The sequence below is a fragment of the Trachemys scripta genome, chromosome 10 (genome assembly GCF_013100865.1).
Source record: "Trachemys scripta elegans isolate TJP31775 chromosome 10, CAS_Tse_1.0, whole genome shotgun sequence".
Taxonomy (NCBI): domain Eukaryota; kingdom Metazoa; phylum Chordata; order Testudines; family Emydidae; genus Trachemys; species Trachemys scripta.
The window spans coordinates 48,945,499-48,958,584 of NC_048307.1; the positions used below are offsets into that span (position 1 = coordinate 48,945,499).

Here is a 13,086-nt window from a genome sequence, read left to right on the forward strand (position 1 = left end):
CTGAAAGGTTGCCGACCCCTGCTGTAGACCAAACCCTGAACCTTGTTAGCAATGTTTACTGTTGGACAGTGACTAGCTAATGTTAACACCTTTAGCCTATATGCGCCACTAACCCATTGTGCCAGGCAGTTTGGAGACCAAGTGACTTGTTCATGGTCCCACAGCAGGACACTGGCAGAGCCAGGAATGAAACCCAGATCTCCAGAGTACTCCCATGCCAATGCCCCATCCACTAGACCACACTGTCTCCCTGGGCTCAGGGTCAGTTTTTTGATGGAACATGAAACCAGGTGAATTTTGCGTGGTTTAGGGGTTACTCCAGGAAAGGTTCACACAGCTCTCTGTGACGAATCCTGTATCCATGCTGGGGTGCTGGTTCAGTACTGAAGAGCGCCACCTATTGGCAAGAGCCCTTTGCTATTTGTAGCACGTGCACTACTTGGTATGTAGATGTTCACCATCGCCATTGGCAAACATGCCCTGACTATAGACCAGATGGAGCAGTGCACACCTTTCCTGGAGTCACAAGAGGGTGAGACGACAGTAAAACCGTCACTGCAGGGAGAGAGGAGTTAGCTAATAGACTGAGCAGGTGGCTGAGCGCCAGGTACTCATAAATGCTAGTCCTGGCTCTAACACCGGTTCCCTCTGTGACCTTGTGCAAATCACGTAATCTCCTCTCTGCTTCAGTTTCCCTTCATATGCAGAGGAGATTATAACCCTTAGCCAATCACAGGGGTGTCGAGAGGGTCACTCAGTTAATGTACAGCTAGCACTTTGAAAAGGGGGAAAGATGCATTAGCGCTGATTATTATTTTATTACATCTCCCTCCCAAACATACTGTCACCTGCTCACGAATGTACTTTGCACCCAGAGGCCTCCTGTCACTGTAGTTAGATGTTGCCCTTTCAGTCCAGGTCTAGAAGTGCCTCACAGAAGTGGGTGAGTCTCATTACCCCAAGTTTGCACCAAGGCACAGCAGTGACATGTTTTACCCAAGGTGAGAGAGCAACTGGTAATCCCCAGAGATAGGATCAGAACCAGGTCTTCTAACTCTGCAGCTACTGCACCATGTGGCTGCCTATGGGTGTTGGAGTGCGGGAGTCACCTGGGTTCATTTCTACTATGTAAATGTGCTTTCCAATGAAAGCTTCCCCCCACTGCCCTTCCTTCTGATACTTCATTTAAATACACACTAGAAACACTGCAGATGGAACCAGCCTCCTGATATCGGATCATCTTGTCCGTTCTCTTCAAGACTATTCCCTACTGTAACCTGTCAAGCTTTGTCCAATGGAGTTATAAAAGATGCAAGCAGTGGGGTTTCTGCTTCTTCCCATGGGAGGCTCTTCCCCAGCCTAATAGAGCTCTCTGTTCACATCTTTCACACATAGGGAGCCTATTCTACTTGTGCTGCATATAAACATGTGCTTAAATATCCTCTAAGCAGGGGAGGGCAAGAGCCAGGGAGCCTTTTGCTGGGAAAGTAAAGAACTTGTAAAGACCTTGTCCCTGTCTGTTTTGGATTGCAGCCACTGGACCCCACTAGAGCCACCCAGGGAGGCCCTCCCACGGTCCTGGGATGCAGGGCTTTCACAGAGGATGGCATAGTCCAGTCATGATTGCTTATTCAGCTAGATCTCTCAGTGGTCTTTGGTACAATGGCCCATGGGATTCTGTTGACCCTGTTGTAAATCCTGGGCTTGACTGTACCATTAAGATGAAGTTCTGGGTGGTGGAGATGTGGAGTAGAGCCACCTTGCCCCACTTTGACCTCTAAAAGGGATCGTACCAATTCCTCCCACGGAGCTTAGGGTGGATGTGCAAGCTGCATGATCCCTCTGGGTGGTGCCGTGCACTCCCCTCTCTGCACAGAGATGAGTAATATCCTCATCCCCTTTGGGGTCACCTGCTTGGGATGCTAGGAGAGAGCATTCCCCTGTGTTTAGGGATGGGGCCTGGTCCCTAGGTGAGACACAAACAGGGCTAGGCTCCATACTCCCCACCATAAAAAGATCAGTTGCAGACTGGACCAGGCTAGATTTGAAACAGCCAGTGGCAATGGTTCTCCATGGCCACAGGGCATATATTTAAGGTGAACACTTGGATGACAAGAGTCAATGAAGCAGCACACAATTGTTTTTAATTATTGAAATGAAGGTGTTCCCGACAGGAGCTGCGGGGCCTCACGCGACCCCAGCAGCCACAGCTCCTGTTTTAGCACCCTGCTGAGTGTGATGTTGCAAGCACAGCCAAGAGAGAGGTGTTTATTAAGTCCTGCCTTTTAGACTCACTCCTGCAACTCTATAGGTGTGGATTTCATACCAGAGCCAAGCCATTAGGGGACTCCCAGCTTTATCCCAGTGTCAGTGGGGAACTGCTAGAGGTCAAGCAGATTAGCAGAAATACATTGGAAAAACAAGCTCTCTACAGCTCCGTAAGGGAAATAGATTGCAGGTGGATTTTAGGGCCCTTTTCAGCACCATTTTCTCCAGTTTTCTAACTAAAGTTTTCCCCCATGTGTTTGAACAGATTTAAACCCCAGATTTCTCTAATTCTAGTCAGAATCTGGGCCTTTGAACCAAGGAGTGTAACTGGATTGACTTTCCAGCAGAATCACCATTTTCCTCTTTTTAATTCTCTCCCTACTGTTTTGCATGACTTTAGTTCTCCCTTCAGCGCCTGTTCACTCTTTTGGCATTGTCCTGTTTTGCAGGGGACCATGTCCAGAACTGGATGAGTCGCCGCAGACACTGCAGCACCGTGAATAGGATTTCATGACACCCTAGCTCGGCCAGGGCAGTCCCATCATTCCAGCTGGAAACTTTTGGGCCACAGCCATCATCTTCTTCCTCTGCCTGGGAGATTGCCTGAGGTTGTCCAGCAAGGCCGTGAAGGTCAGTCAAGACGGTAGGTCCCCAGTTTTTCTCATTTTTGCCTCCTTTTCATGTAGAGTTTCATGTGCTGCAGTGGGAAGGAATAGCCAGACCTCTGGGCAGCCCTGTACTTTCCCCACTAGAAATGAAAGCTCTTCTAAGAGCCAGACCCCATAATGCCTCCTACAGGCAGAACTGCCGAGTCCAGGGCTGATCACAGGAGTCCAGTTCTACCCCGTGACATTGAGGCAGAGGCTATGGGGTCCCAAGTACCTCCGGGATACGTCCAGGAATGGGCTGGGGAGAGGGAGATGGACTGGGGAGGATTAAGGCAGGATCCTTGAGGTCCCAGCTCAGTGGACAAAGGGAAGCCCAAGCCAGCTATGAGTGAAGGAGGTGGCCTGGGTGAGGCTCAGCTGAATCCATGGTGAGCACCTCAGGCTGTGTCACAGTGTGACTGCGAGCTTCTGGAGAGAGTGGCCGGGTGTCACGTGGCTCTGAGTTAGGCAGTCTGCCCGGCACACCCAGCCAGCTACTGAAGAGAGGGCTGGTGGCTGGCGGGGAGAATAGGAGGGCAAGTTTATCTGGGCCCAATAGAGTCAAATATTCAGAGCAGGGCCTTGAACCAGGGTCTCCCACATCCCAGGCCAGTGCCCTGACTGGGTGATTGGCTGCTCTGGGGGGAGAGGCTGTCCTTCAGAGGGCCAGAGATGCTGTTGTGCCATGCTGGTCTGTCAATGAACTGGAACTATCTGGACCAGCCAAACTGAGGGTCAGATTGTGATACCCTGATTCACTCTTGGCCGGATCCCCACCTGGTGTAAAATGGTGTAGCTCCATTGACTTCACTGGAGCGACAATGATCTACACCAGCTGAGGAGCTGACCCACTGAGTAGCATCTTAACTCCAGGAGTAATCTCATTGAAATTGACAAGATTGCTCTTGCTGAGCAAGGGGATTCAGACCTGGCCCGGGGGAACAGGAGGAGCTGCTGGTGCCAGCTTCAGGGAGTTTCCCATCCTTGAGCAGGGTGGAGCTGGAATTTCCCCAACCGTGGGCAGGGTTCAAAAGTCTGGGGTCCTCATTTAAAATAAGGAAGCTAGGAGTGGGCAGAGCTGTTTGGCACCAGGGGTACTAAAGATGGGGAGGGATGGGAGTGGCCATGGAAGGAGGAGGCACAGAGAGCATGGATGAGGTCCAAAAGCACCTGGATTTGTTCCTACTGCCATAGAGGCTTGAAGACGGTCACTCCCCAAGGCACAGACACGCTGGGCCAGGAGGCCATTCCCTCTGCCCCACGTTCCGTCGTTCTTCTGTCTGGCACAAACCCCAGCCAGCAGGCAGGGTACGCTAGGGCCACCTCCTTCTCGAGCCGAGGCCAGCCATGGAATGGGACAGGAGCAGAGGGCTGGATCCTCACAGTAACTAGGTGTTGTTCCATTGACTTCAATGGGCTGAGGCCAGTTACATCAGCTGAGGGTCCTGGCCAGTTATGTGAGTCTATATCAAAATGGAGATGGGGCCAGAGGGAGCTAGGGATCTGAGGAAGTGCGGAGGGGACAAACAGAGTGGAGTGGCTAGCATAGCTGGGGGTTAGAACATAGATTCATAGACAGGACCAAATACTGTCTAGACCATCCCTGATAGACATTTATCTAACCTACTCTTAAATATCTCCAGAGATGGAGATTCCACAACCTCCCTAGGCAATTTATTCCAGTGTTTAACCACCCTGACAGTTAGGAACTTTTTCCTAATGTCCAACCTAAACCTCCCTTGCTGTAGTTTAAGCCCATTGCTTCTTGTTCTATCCTCAGGGGCTAAGGTGAACAAGTTCTCTCCCTCCTCCTTATGACACCCTTTTAGATACCTGAAAACTGCTATCATGTCCCCTCTGTCTTCTCTTTTCCAACTAAACAAACCCATTCTTTCAGCCTTCCTTCATAGGTCATGTTCTCTAGACCTTTAATCATTCTTGTTGCTCTTCTCTGGACCCTCTCCAAAGGGCAAGAGACACACATTAAATGGTGTCAGTATGGGGAGGTGCAGGGGACCTAAGCGAACACAGATGTAGGGGCCAGTGGAGGTAGCTGGCCAGCAAGCAATTTAGTCAGGATAGTGAAGGGGTTATCCAGTTTTATTTCCCAGCATGCTCCCTGCCAAGTGAGACATCCACTGTGTCTGCAGTACAAGCAGGTCTAGCTAGCTAGATGCCTTGAGAGTCTAAGGAATGGTTACTGAACTGGTTGGTGGATCAAGGACAGAGAGAGATTGAATAGCTACAGCATACAGGAACGTAGCAGAGGTGGGACCCACCTCTCAGCTCATTTCCTCAATCCTTTATTCACAATGGAGAGAGGTAAATAGCAGGGTCCCCCAAGGATCTGTATGGGGCCTGTGCTGTTCAACATATTCATAAGTAATCTGGAAAAGGAGGTGAACAGTGAGGTGACAAAATTTGCAGATACAAAATTACTCAAGATAATTAAGTCCAAAGCTGACGGTGAAGAGTGGCAAAGCGATCTCGCTAAACTGAGTGACTGTGTGACAAAATGGCAGATGAAATTCAATGTCAATAAATCCAAAGTAATGCCCATTGGAAAACATAATCCCAGCTATACATACAAAATGATGGAGTCTAAATCAGTTGTTACCACTCAAGAAAGATCTCGGAGTCATTGTGGATAGTTCTTGGAAAACATCCACTTAATGTGCAGCGGCAGTCAAAAAAGCTAACAATGTTAGGGACCGTCAGGGAAGGGATAGATAATAAAACAGAAAATATCATAATGCCACTGTATAAATCCAGGATCTGCCCATATCTTGAATACTGTGTGTAGTTCTGGTTACCCCATCTCAAAAAAGAGATAGTAGAATTGGAAAAGGTTCAGAGAAGGGCAACAAAAATGATGAGGGTTATGGAACAGCTTCCGTATGAGGAGAGATTAAAAAGACTGGGACTATTCATTTTAGAAAAGAGAGAACTTGGGTATTGGAGGGAGTTGATAAAGATCTATAAAATTATGAATGGTGTGGAGAAAGTAAATAAGGAAGTGTTATTTACCTCCATCACATAACACAAGAACCAGAGGTCACCCAATGAAATTAAAAGGCAGCAGGTATAAAACAAACTTAAGGAAGTACTTCTTCACACAATGCACAGTCAACCTGTGGAACTCATTGCAAGGGGATGTTGTGAAGACCAAAAATATAAACGGGTTCACAAAAGAATTAGATAAATTCATGGAGGATAGGTCCATCAATGGCTATTAGCCAAGATGTTAAAGGATGCAATCTCATGCGCTGGGTGTCCCTAAATCACTGACTGCCAGAAGCTGGGACTGGATGACAGGGAATGGATCTCTTGATAATTGCCCTGTTCTGTTCATTCCCTCTGAAGTATGTGGCACCGGCCACTGTCAGAAGACAGGACATTGACTAGATGGACCATTGGTCTGACCCAGTATGGCCGTTCTCATGTTCTTATGTCCTTCAGTAAAGGGAGGCAGAGTTATGATGGAAGGAGACCAAGCAGGAATGGAAAGAAGGACAGAGTCCTTAAAGGCATCCCTTCTGGGAGCAGGAGAGCCAGGCATGCTCAGTGAACAGGTTGTAGTGGTAGGAGAGAGTTTTGTCATTAGAAATACAGTGTAGATGGCTGGGAATGTGATGACAGTGAAAACTGTGAGGTTATTTGCCTAGTGGGTGTGAAGGTGTCAGATCTTATGAGCCATATACTATGGATTGTTTTTTAGAGAGATCTCAGAAAGAGCCTGTGGTTGCAGTACGTGCTGTACCAGTGACATAGGGGATTGCAGGCGAGAGCTCCTGGAAGCTAAATTTAGACAAGGCAAAAAGCTTAAGTCTAGGTCTTTGATGGTAGTTTTCTGTGATGGGGAGGAGCTCCAGGGTCTGGAGGTAGCAAAGGAACTGACAGGGTGTTACCTGGTGCCTGTGTGTGGCAGGGCAGAGTTCCCAGAGACTGAGGAGACTGGGGTGAGGGATGGGGGGCTAGCAGCACCCTTTGGGGGTATGCTGTAAGGAGCAGACGTATCATGAAGGCATGTATCAGGTGGTCTGACCGCACCTGAAGGTTGGTTGTACCAGGTGGTGTGTTCAAGTCAAGCGGTATTTAATCTGGCCTTTGCCTTGGTGCATGTCATGGGGGTTGCCTTCAGCTATAGAGAAGACTTTCCCCCAGCCCAGAGGATATATTTGTGCTGCGGGAAGGAAAAAACAAAACACTGTGTGAACATGAGTCTGTTCCCCAGCACTCTCTCAGGACAATGCAGTGATGCTGGGCTGTCAGCACCTCGCCAGGCCACGGCCTCTGAATGCACTGCCAGATGCAGCCACCTCCTCCCCAATGCTCCCTGCCCCCGCCTAGACTCTAGCTCTTAAGGCTTCCCACAAGCACTTGCTGCTGGAAGTTTGCTGTTTCCAGGGATCACATTCAGCTCTGACTTAGGTGGCTGTCGGTCCTGTCCCAGTCAAAATTGCACTCGCTTATGCTGGGGCTTCGGCCTTGGAAGGAATTGGCCAGCCTTGTTTGCTCCCTGAGGAGTGCAGATAACGGGGCGCCCACGTGCCTGCTTAACTCTTTGCCATCGAGCCTTCATGAAAGGCAGATCATCCCACCAAGTCCATTGCCGGCTTATCTCCACGTTTTCGGCAGGCCTAATGCTTATAAATTCTGTTAACCGGAGCCTGGCCTTCAGCCCGACCTTTACGCTCCCCCCGCCGCTGTGAACCTCTCTTCTCTGCCCGAGGAGTCAATGGGGAGGCTAATCTCCTCCTCAGGATCTTGCTCTGCTCTGACGGCAGGCCAGCACTCACTGGATAAAGAGCTGGGATAAAGCTGCGAGAGAGACTGCTGGCTCAGGCTCAGCTCACTGTCTCATTGCAGTGACTCTGCTACAAGGCGTTTATGGGATTAGGGCCAGTAAGATCACTGCAGGCAGAGACAAAACAGACTTGTCCTCTAAGAAGCCATGGCAAAATGGCTTGGCCTGTTTAACTCCCATGATCCTCCGAGTTTGGGTTCGCGGTCTGCTGAGGGAGGATTAGAGCCAACATTGCCCACCCTGCAACCAGCGTTGGTGCATGACCCAACACCCCCATCAAAGGAGGGACGGGCAAGGCACAGGCTGGATGGGCAGCCACTCATTGTGCCCCGTGACAAGAGGGGAGTTCCACTGCATCAAGCACCTGTACCTGACCCGAAGGTTCTGTGCACCAGGACCCCATCCTCAGCAGCATAGGCCATCTGAGGAGACCAGCCAGCCAGAAGACAAGTTCCACAGCCCATCCACAGGGGCAAAGAGAGACAAGGATGCCTTGGGAAATAGGGAAGGGAAATAGATGTGGGGTCTGCTTTGCTGATGCATGGAAGGGAGGCCAAACAATTCATAACCTAAGGCACAAACACATCTAAGGTTGGGCCTGAGTCAGACGATATAGTAAGATCATGGGAATGAGAAATTCCTTCACCCCAAATTGTCCTTTGCTTTTAGACTGTTGTCATTAGAAAACCCTCTCATTTTCTGTCCAGGCAGCCTCACGTGGACTGAGAATGAACTGGTATCCTAATACCAAAAGATACCTCGTTGAGGGCATGCAAATACATCACTCTCTCCTTCTCCTGCAGCAATGACAGTGGCATGATCCGGGGTTGTCCATTAAGTAACGTCCCTTTTAGCTACTGGAATCTTTGACCACTCTGTCTGTTTGGTTGACTATCCAGGATTGCTTAATAAGAGAAGAAAGAACACGAATTATTTATCCACTAACCTCCTCCCCCACCCCATCCCAGCCTCCTGCAATCTGAAATGTAACCATGTCAACATTTTTGCCACCTAAGTGGTCATGGAAACTGACACGCAAACTCCTGTGCTTCCCAAAGCATCTTATACATTGACATGAAATTGTGCTTGGCAGATGTCACTAAACTCCTTTGCTTTTGGTGACAATATTGTTTCCACATTAACTAATGTATTTCAAAAGGGGTGGAGGGGGGGATCAGAGGGAACGTGACGGAAAAAAATTGGAAATGCGGCATAAACAAAATATGTGCTGGAATGTGCTGTCAAAATTTCATTGCCACTTGTTTAGGAGGAGCCACCCATAACTCACTCCTAGCTGTGCCACTCACCCCAAATGCACAGTATTAAAAACCTGACAACACTCCCACCCCGGCACAGGCTTGTGATGTGTTGAAGCTGACCAGTTGTCTTGTTATTCCAACAACATGATAGGACACCATAAGCATTTTACATCTGCTTTAATATACATCTCTCCCTTTTATTACCACAAACTCCTTCTCGAGGCAGAACATGCTGACTCCCAACCCCTGTACGCAATGACCTGTTAAACCTCAGCTCCGCTTTCAGGGTTCGTCAAGTCTGGAGGGATCAAATGTCCCAGCCTTGAGCCTGGGTTTGAGGTGAACGTACTGTTTCTTTTAAAAGGGGAGCAAAGGCTGGCCAAAGCAAGGGACACATGTAGACGGAATATAAGAAGCTGCCCCTATCTATCACCTGGCAGGAGGACCACATGGGGAAATGTGAGCTGGAACCCGAATTAGCTCCTTGTCCACTGAGCTGGTGGAATTGGCTGCATCTCAGCCCATCCAGACCAGTGGTTCTCAAACTGTGGGTCAGGACCCCAAAGTGGGTCGCGACCCTGTTTTAAGGGGGTCACCAGGGCTGGTGTTAGATTTGCCGGGGCCAAAGCTGAAGCCTGGGGGCTTGAACCCTGGATGGCTGGGCTCAGGTTACAGGTACCCTGCCTGGGTCTGAAGCCCTTGAGCTTCCGCTTTGCCCCCCCCCCTCCCCCCCCGCACTCGAGCAGGCTCAAGCTTTGGTCCCTGCTCCTGGGGTCATGTAGTAATTTTTGTTGTCAGAAGGGGGTTGCGGTGCAATGAAGTTTGAGAAACTCTAGACCCTTATAATCATAGGGGAGGGAGAGCCAGGGTTGGAGAGCAGTTAATTTTACAGTTGCAAGAGTGGACCCTGCTGACCAGGGTGGAGAAGTGATGCTCAACAAGGGACCTCACCTCACTCCTATCCTGAGGGTGCTGCAGAGGTGCAGGGACTGCGTGCATGTGTCCAAAAAGTGAGATCACTGCAGAGCATATCTGGCTGCAGAAAGACAGGGGTTAAATCCCAAGGCACCAGCCCGCCAGATGAATCCTGAATGATCAGCTAGCCAGCCCCCTTCCTTCAGAGAACTTCCCCATACTTCAGAGACATTAAACAGGAGCAGAGGGCAGCTGGGATTCTAACCCCAGTGGATCTCCCACTTCAGTTAAGGATGGTGCAAAGCCAGGAGATGGTTGAACTCTCCTCTGGGAAGGAGGCAGATAGGGGAAATGGGGAATATTTATCCTTCGAGGAACCATCCCAGGCTTTTCTGGCAGCAGCGGGAGGTTCTTTCCCAAACCAACTTGCTGAGTCCTAGCTGGTACTGGGAGCCTTCTGACTTCTGCTGAATCATTTACCTCTGGCTTCCTTTCTCCCATTCTCCTTTCCCCATCTTTATCAGCAGCTAATGAAACAGGCCAGGAGAGACCCAATCCGTACAGTAATTAAATTTACTTAGTGGGTATTCAGCTGGAGTAATGAGAAGTTTAATTCAATGATTAGTTTTTTCTTTCATTAATTAAAAATGGAACAATGGCGCAATTACAGTGGGCTGAATTGATTCTTCTCTTTGAGAGATGCTGATGGGAGAGGGGGAATTTGGTCTTTTCTCCTCCCTTCAAAGAAATTTGTTTGGCTCCTCGCAGTCCTGCACCTATCTGGGCCCCTCTCCAAAGGCTGGGAAGACCAGGGTGAGTGTGTGTCCGAGTGCATGGCTGATCCGAGGCCGGTGTTATGCAGTGCTGCATGACCTGGCGGGAGATGACTCAGCGACAGACAGAGGCAGTTAGAGGAGTGCAAGGAACAGCTCGTGACTGGGGCTGGTTCAGGGGACTCCAGCTTCAGGGAGCACTGGAGGGGAGGAGAGCTTTCTCAGGCAGTGGGATCTGCTCAAAGAGATCGTGGTGGACTGTAGCTGGGACTGAGGCCTGGTGCTTGGAGCTGTGTGGGACTCTGAAGTGGTGCAAGATAGCACATGTTGGGGCTGCAGCCTGTTAGGGGTGATCTCTGGGACAATGGAGGGCATCTTGGCTAGCAGAGGGCATCTAGCCATGCGGAAGTCATCCCAGAGGGCAGACTTTGGTTGTGGTGGTCTCTGGGATGGGGATTACCCTGGTAATAGTGGATGTGATTGTGCTGGTCTCTGGAAGGCTGGATGTATTTGTAGGGTACTGGAGCTGGTAGTGGCAGTTTGTGGTCTCTAGAAGGACATGGGGCAGCCAGAAGCTAGTTTATTATGTGATCCCTGGAGGGACCATATAGGACAGCAGATCCTGGCAGCTGGAGAGAGAGGGGATGGCTTTTGATGGAGGAGAATGGCTATGTGTTTTTTTGTGGGGGTGGGTTGGCTGTGAGGCCTCTGGGGAACTGAAGGGCCTTCCTGGTGTGGAGCGGTGTTGGACACTCTGCTGTGTGAGTACCCAGGGCAGTGGAGACTACGAAGCTTTTGCCTATGTAGACCCTGGCAGGCTGCTGATGAAGAGAGACTACGTGGGAGGCTGCAAGTGCCAGAAAACAGCTGCAACCTCCTCCTACAGGAGAGGTAAAGCCCAGGAAGCAGATGGTGCTCACCAAGAAGGGGCATGGCCAGATGCACTGATGCAGCACATCTGCCTCTGCCATGGAGCTCCAAGGGAGCTTCAGCCACAGTTTAGAGCTGCCATCCCACGGAGGAAATCTGAGTATGGGCCGGCAGGGACAGCCCCACCTTCCGTCCCTCTGGGTGCATCGCCTCAGGTTAGCACAAAGAGGGGTGACTGACCTTTGGGCTGTGCCAAGAGAGTGGGGCCTAGTTTCAGTGGTCTCCAGAGCATCTTAGTGAATGTTGGGCCAGTGGAGTCGTAACTGTGGGCATTGCTGAATTCAGCCCGGCCCAGCTCCCATTGTGTGGTCAGTCAGTCGCCCAACATTTCTCTGTTGGATGTTTGTGGAACTCAAGCCCCCGCACAGTTCAGCATCGCAGGCAGGGGACTGGGGCAGCAGGGGGCTGTTGTCCTTAAACAAGGGGCATTGGCTGGGCTGTGGAGGGCTCCTGACTGATACTGGCCTGTAAAGCGCACGGGGGTAGTTCAGATCACAGACAAAGGGAGGGGGACGCTTGCTGGGAAGTCGGCCAAAGTGGCTCAGGATTTGCTATTGGGTAGAGAGACTTTTACCTCTGGATCTCCAGCCTGAACCCAGCTGAGGCTGGGTAGGTAGCGAGCAGAAGCAATTCATTCCTCTCTAGTAGCTGCGTGAGAAAAGCCCGGTGACTCTACCCAGTCCTAATGGATAGGTGTCCGCGGCACCACTCACTGGCATTAATTGGCCCCTTTGTGGGCAGGATGAACAGAGAGGCCAAGAACCAAAAGGGCCTGGAAGCTGAGTTCCCCTTCCGCCCTAGAGATGCTCCCTCTGGGTCACAGGTGGGTGTCAGGTGCCTCTGTCAGCCAAGCCCATTCATGTGGACCGGATTCAGTTTGGAACAAACCCTGGTCTGTAACCCTGGCTGCTGCCTCCCCTCTGGTATGTACATCATTGCCTGTCACCCCTCTAAAATGGCTGGGCTAAGGCTGTGGGCCTCTGCCCCACAGACAGCCACTGCAAGGAAGGGTTAGCAAGGAGGCTGCGGCAAGGTGAGGCATGAAGGCACTCGGCGGTTCAGGGGTTCGAGTAGGGTTACCATTCGTCCGGATTCCCCCGCACATGTCCGGCTTTTTGAGCTAAAAATAGCGCTCGGGGGGGATTTGTAAATGTCCGGACTACCCCCCCCCCCCAACCCATGCAGAGCGCGCGCGGCTAACAGGGCAGCCGGCCGGATGGTGCCACTTACATGGGGCTCCGACAGCCAGAGAGAGCCCCTCCTCCGCTTCCCCTGCAGCTGAGATCACTCCCTCCCTCCCTGCATTCGCAGATCGCCTCCGGCAGTCTGGAGCTCCTCCACTGCTGCCCAGCATGGCGGGACGAACGGCTCAGGCCATTCCTGAGCAAGTTCACAGAGACATTAGGCGAAGGCCAACAACAAGGGGGCCAGGGGTCCGGAGAAGGGGCAGGGAGGTTTTGGAGGGGGCAGTCAAGAGACGGGGGGGG

At 50.9% G+C, this 13,086-nt stretch overlaps 1 protein-coding gene across 3 annotated transcripts in view; it reads left to right on the forward strand.

Annotated features, from left to right (window-relative positions):
• LINGO1 (leucine rich repeat and Ig domain containing 1) overlaps positions 1 to 13,086 on the forward strand; it is a 467,217-nt gene that overhangs the window by 273,991 nt on the left and 180,140 nt on the right. For 2 of the 3 annotated variants that reach the window (XR_004647509.1, XM_034784385.1), the window contains exon 4: positions 2,718 to 2,911. The gene's annotated coding sequence lies outside the window, so the exon portion shown is untranslated. The remainder of the gene's footprint in view (positions 1 to 2,717; positions 2,912 to 13,086) is intronic. The other variant, XM_034784386.1, reaches the window with a different exon arrangement.